The sequence below is a fragment of the Spea bombifrons genome, chromosome 2 (genome assembly GCF_027358695.1).
Source record: "Spea bombifrons isolate aSpeBom1 chromosome 2, aSpeBom1.2.pri, whole genome shotgun sequence".
Classification (NCBI taxonomy): Eukaryota; Metazoa; Chordata; class Amphibia; order Anura; family Pelobatidae; genus Spea; species Spea bombifrons.
Genome location: NC_071088.1, coordinates 115292317 through 115298623, shown reverse-complemented (window position 1 = coordinate 115298623; position 6307 = coordinate 115292317).

Below are 6307 nucleotides of genomic sequence, written 5' to 3'. Positions count from 1 at the left end.
ACCCCAACCATTTTGTTTTCATTTTAGTAGAGCTTTGGGTAGGACGGCTTTACCATTCTTCTAGTCCATGCGCTTAATCTGTAATCTGCCTCTTCTAATGGCCATGTTGCTGGATGACATTTTTGTTAATTAGTTTTTCGCAGTATTTTCATATTTTAAACCTTCAATTACCGTCAAGTAGGTTTAGTATCTAGACCTTGATTTTCCTAAATTAACAGAGCAGTGGCACTGCAGAAGTTCCACCCAAAGAATCTTCTTGGCGTAAGAAGGCATGTGGGAGGGGGGACCCCGTATATGAGTTTCTAATTGTGGACCTTTTCTATGTGAGTATTGTGGACATAATCTTTTTGCTAGCGAAGACTACACAGGCAGGGCCGGGTAATATGGTGCTAATGAGTTGGCTTGGCCCAGAATGTCAACTTTTTTTTGGAGCTCTGAGCTGCCTTTAACCATGCACGGCACTTTAACTTCACAAACAAGGCTGACACCCTGGGACTAACATGCAGAATGCGCTATCCCTCCATTTTAAGCTGCTAATCTTGTAACCTGGACAATGTAGGGGAACAATTGTGTATTCAGATGTGGTCTGCTTCATTCAAAACATCCATTTTCAGAATACTTTCAATGCACAGAATGCTATCAATGCCCAGACACCACTTGATAAGTGTGTGTATATATATATATGTATATATATGTATATATATATATATATATATATATATAAACGTGCACCTTTTTCTGTTTTTCACATTGAACCAGATGAATTATGAATATTTCTTGGTTAAGATGTTCATTGGTGTATTGAAGAGATGCATTTCAAAAAAGTTTTTCATGGGCAAACAAGTAATGTGATGTAATGTGTATGTGAATGTTTCTTTAATACAATGTGGTTTATTTCAAACTGCACACTACTTACAGCAAAGCAAGTTTAGAAGTTTGGAAACCATTTATATATTAAATCAATCTGTAATCCGTGTTTTTAGATGTGTTGATTCACATCGGATGTGTATGTATTAAATATATGTATGCACATATATAATACACATTTATTGTATAGAAAATTCTAATTCTTTAGGTTGGACAAATGCATTTTCAATGCCTTCATGTAGTTAAGGGACCTCCTTAAGCCGGAGTCTATTCCAGTTCTGAATAAACTGCATTATTTAAAATGGATCTGTTGAATACTACATTTTACAGTTGTTCGCTAAATAACTTATTTAATGATGTTGACTGATTCAAATAAGCAAGGTATATGTATTAGAAAACCATTTCCCGTGTATACTATGGCTAGAAACATTTTAACTTTCTGTCCTCTGATTTAATAATTAAGTCACCTTCATTTTTGTTAAATTATTTCTCCATCGGATCTGATGGTCTTGGTCTCGGTGGCTTGAGAAGGAGAGGGCTATAAGGCAGGAAAGTGGTTAGATATGTTAGTGTTTGCCACAAATCGCAGCATACATGTGGTGACGGTTTGACAAGCTATAGGTAGTTTAATAAAGTAGCTGTGTCGGTGAATGGTCCTCTTTAGCCATTGTGGGGCAAAACTACTTCATCAGATGTAGAGGAACGATGAACTAGTATCCTTGGATTTACACGTCTGCCTCTGGTAAAACCAGCCGCTTAGGTCACCAGTTCAAACTAACTTGCACTTTAACATGGCAAATTCATGGTAAACTTATGTACGACTGGTTTAGATCAGTCTGTGGACCATCTGAAGAGGCTTCATGAACGTTAAATGATTTAATGGCAACATGGTTCTGCAGATATTTTGTTTGGCAACATACACTTTTATTTTACTGTGTCCACAAAGCAATAACACAAAGTAAATTACATTTTTGGGGACGGCTGTAGCTGACCGCTGTAAAGTAACGCTCCATCACATCACTCTGCTGTAATTTAATGTGTGAAATAGATGATCGTACCTTAATAGTGAGTTTTTTTTTATTCAGTTATTAGCAGTGCCGACATTGTTTTGAAGTTTATAAATCAGATGAATAGCCTAATATACTGTCATTGGCTAAGCATATTTGGCTTTGTGTGTGAAATGATAAATGTATAATATTAGTTGCTTCACGAATTCCCCACCAGGTTGGGCAACTTTTTAAAGTATAAAGTTAGTTAAGATTCTGTGCACTGAGAAGGGCTACGTTGGCCCTTGATACTCCATAGCTAAAGCTGTGAAATAAGCCTACGCCTCCAATCTATCTGCCAGATTGCTTTTGTGGCAGGCCTTATGGTACTTATGGCCAAATAACCGCTGTCCTGTGTGCTCTTCCTAACAATGGGAGACCCAAATGGTGCTTCTCCTAACCATCCCTAATGACTTTTAATGATCTAACTTGGATGTAGTGTAATCGTGCCTACAAACTGCATTTGGTCCTAGCAAATTTACATGGCTCTCTACATGCAATTCACTAACCCTGACCAAGCTACCATTGTTGGTACTTCACTGGAGCCATTCATGATCTTCTACTCGGTTGTAAAAGAAGCTAACTTGGTTTTGCCAAGTAGCAGTACTGGCTTTACCTTGTTCTCAAGACTTTCAGCCAACTTGCTTTATCTACAACTTTTTTTATGTTTTTCCAGTATCTACCGGGTTACTTACCCCAGCAAATGTGAGAAGTTCTGTCCTCTATACCCTTGTATTTTTGATCATGTGTCCCAGCAATTCAGCCATGCATCACAGCGCAAAAATAAGTCAACGTTCTCCATTAATAAGAGATGGTTGTGTGAAAGCGTGTTCTGTGCTTACCACTTACCAAGCTTTCACACAACCAGCTATCTCTTATTAATGGAAAACGTCAACAATGATCTTGTTTAAATTACTGGCGACCTTAAATGCCTCTCATGTGCGTTTGGCGGTACGTTTACTAGTAAGCCCAAAGAGGAACTGTTGATTTTAGTTTATCCCAGATCTGATTTACACTAAAATGTACTTAAATAACAGCACAGGAACAGTGAGGATGCATTCAATGGCTAGTGGTAGAGGTGTACATGCTCATACCTCCTAAGTGCTTCATTTAAGCAGGACAAGTCACAGTGATGGGACACCGTCCCGCTGAGATGCCTCACTGTCGCACTGATCAAGGTCTCTGCTTTTTCAGTACAGACCATGATATGGTTATGGGGTAACCTGTTTGGAGCCAACATAGCCTCCTTTACTGGATAGTCATGGCAAATGGGTGAAAAGTGGTGGCTATGTATTCACAGGGTGCATCATATGTGAACAAGAGCTGGAAAATGTGTATCCGAATAACTTGAGGGATGGCTTCCAGTGCTGGGGTCAAGAGTAGATTTCTCAGACAGATGAACTTGAAGGAAAGCATATTCTGGTAGTTGTGCACATATTACCTAAACTCATGTTTAAGGGAAAGCTTATAATTTGTTTAAAGGGACGCTCTGATGTCCCTGACACCTCTACTATAGAATAACTCGTATTAAAGTACTCACACATACCTTACACATTTGCTGCCATGGTACATCACCTTCTTTCTTCCTATATTATCTGAAATTTCTTGCCACTGATTATCTGCTTAAGCAAAATGGACTACATGAAGTTGTAAAGGGTCCAGGAACCTATAATATGCATTGAAGGGCATATGATGGCAGGAGCATCCCTTTACAATTGAATAGAACTCTGTTTCTGAAAATCTGGATTTAATGTTTATTTCATTAACTTCCCATGCATTTGATGGTTATGGTTAGCGACAGTCCATCAAGCAGATGAAGAGCTTGATGTTATACTGAATTGCTTTGTTCCTTAGGGAGATATTTCACTACACGAGAAAGCGTGGGTAATGTCGGGTTGTGTAAGCACAGTTACTTTTAGGAAACACCAATCTGTCAGTCTTCACTCTGTTCCCTTCCTATGAATATGTCTACAAGGAGAAAGTTTTGGTGTTGAAGGCATCTGAACACGTATAAACGCAGTTCTCAATTGTTCCCCGTTTGTTGGTTCCAGGTTCTTGATTGTGAATATGTACTGCTTTGTGCGCCTGATTTATACTTGAAATAATAAGCTTTTCCTTAAATGTTTCTGTATTAAGACTCATAAGTGCTTGCTTTGTTACAATACATTTTGACCCCGATCCTTGACTTGCACCGCTAGAATAATAAAATAATCCAGGGTTTGTGCAAGAATTTCATACTGTATAGATTTTATTCTGTGTAGCTCTAGAACACGATATCGAGTATGCTATATTTATTTGTACATTATTTATGGGAAGAAGCTTTGCATCCTTAGAATAACCGTGTTTAATGTGATGCCAAACCAGATTTTGCCAGAATTGTGGAGAGTCTACGGAGGTGTGTGTGCGCAAGATCAGGCCCTTAGATTTCAAAACCCTGCTCGTTCCTTTTAAAGCAGGCTTTATATTTGTGCAGAATTTGTTCTCGGACACCCTATTTCTATATCCAGTTCTGCACCGTTCACTGCAAGACCTTGTTGAAGACGTGTCCGGGGTTGGCAACCTGCTCTTAGAAACCCAGCCAGCAGCCTACTGTATCTCTCCATCCACCAGGTCCAGCATGGACTAATGGCTAGTGGGTTGCAAGGAGAACGTTTCACTTACACTCGCTTCTCTTTCTATTGATGCTTGCATAAATCAATTACCCAGTCCTTGCACATCTGTTATTTTCCAAAACTGTACATACATTTTCATTTGTGTAAATCCAAAGCTTGTCTTGTTTTGTTTCCCTGCCATTTTTTTTTCCTTTATAGGATTTATGAATTGTGATAATTCTGTATTTAAAAATATTTAAATGGAAAAAATAAACAAAATTATGCTGAAACTTCATAACTTCTCAGACTTTTGTCATCAGATATTAAATGTAGTCCATTGCATTTCCAAATAACACATCTAGCTTTACTCTGTTCTCTGTTTATTGTCCATTGAACGTGCAAATCTGGTAAAAACAAAAACTAAAAAAAAGCTTTACATCAATTAACAGAGTATGAACGGAAAGGCATTTTTAACCATAGCCTATGTAGGTATTTTTATAATGAATAATTTTTATAATTTTTATAATGAATAATTTTTAGATTATTCATTGCCAAAGTAGGCTATTGAAATTGAGGCTAGAATTGACTCCTTTGGAACGGCTATGATACCTGCACATTGTTTTGATTGAAACAGTAGGAGAACCGAAATTGATGGAAGCTACAAAAGTATAGGTAGAGTGAACATCATGTTCACGCCATTGATTTGATTCAAAGCAACCGAGCAGATACGACCCTGGAATATTTCACTTGCAGACAATGTGTGCCAGGTCATGTTCTCCAATCAAAATTTAATTTTAAGATTTTCCGGTACCCCGAGCAGGACACTATACAGTTTTAATGCTGGCATTCTATGAGATTTCAATCCGCTCATAATTGCTCAGTGCGTTTGATGTGAATTATTATATGGAAAGAACTTGGGGCAGCGTTATATTTGGTGGTCAAACCCATAAAAATGAAAGGGGAACTGAAGTGACATCTACCAAGATGTTATTTGAGATGAGAGCTAAAACAGGAGACATTAAAACAGGTTTAGTCAATGTAAACTACTGAATATATTCCTGATTGCTCTATAAATTTGATATATTGCATAGAATTGAGAGAAGCTGGACTGTTTTAATACTAAACATTTCCGAATATAAAGGACCCTGTGAGTTTGTGCTCTGAGAAGTGGTGTTCTGGATGTAATGCCACTTTTCATCTCAATACATAGATCACCATTAGCTGATATTTCCCTATTAGCAAATGTACCTTTTTCTGCATAAGTAACAGATGTTTTGATTTTATCAGAATTGCAAATTTAGCAGAGAATGAATTTAATTCTAATAATACAAGAGGCAAACAGAATGCTCTGCTCATTAATATTCTGGAAACCGGATGATGCCCCATGTTCCATTAGTATTTTTATACAATAAATGTATTTCAGATTTGGATGGTAAAACACATTACCATTTAAGCAAAAGGTGGTGTTCTAATCAAGTATCTGCAACCACATTGTATGCATGTGTGTGTATGAGAGAGAAAAAGAAAATGTGGATGTGTATCTATAAATGCATGTGCAAAGAAATGTGTATTGCATTACGTGGTTATACCAGTGCTAGGTTATTCACTAGGCACACTTGGCTTGTGCCTGGGAGCCCCTGTGCTTTAATAGGTAATCCAATGCTACAGTGTATGAGACCCATTGGCTGGCACAGCACCTCCTGCCACCTGCAAAGAGGAGTGGTGGCAAGCACGTGTGCTCAAGCGCACCTAGTGGCAGCTGAGGGTCTTAATTCATGCACCTTCCGTGGCCCTGTTTTATAA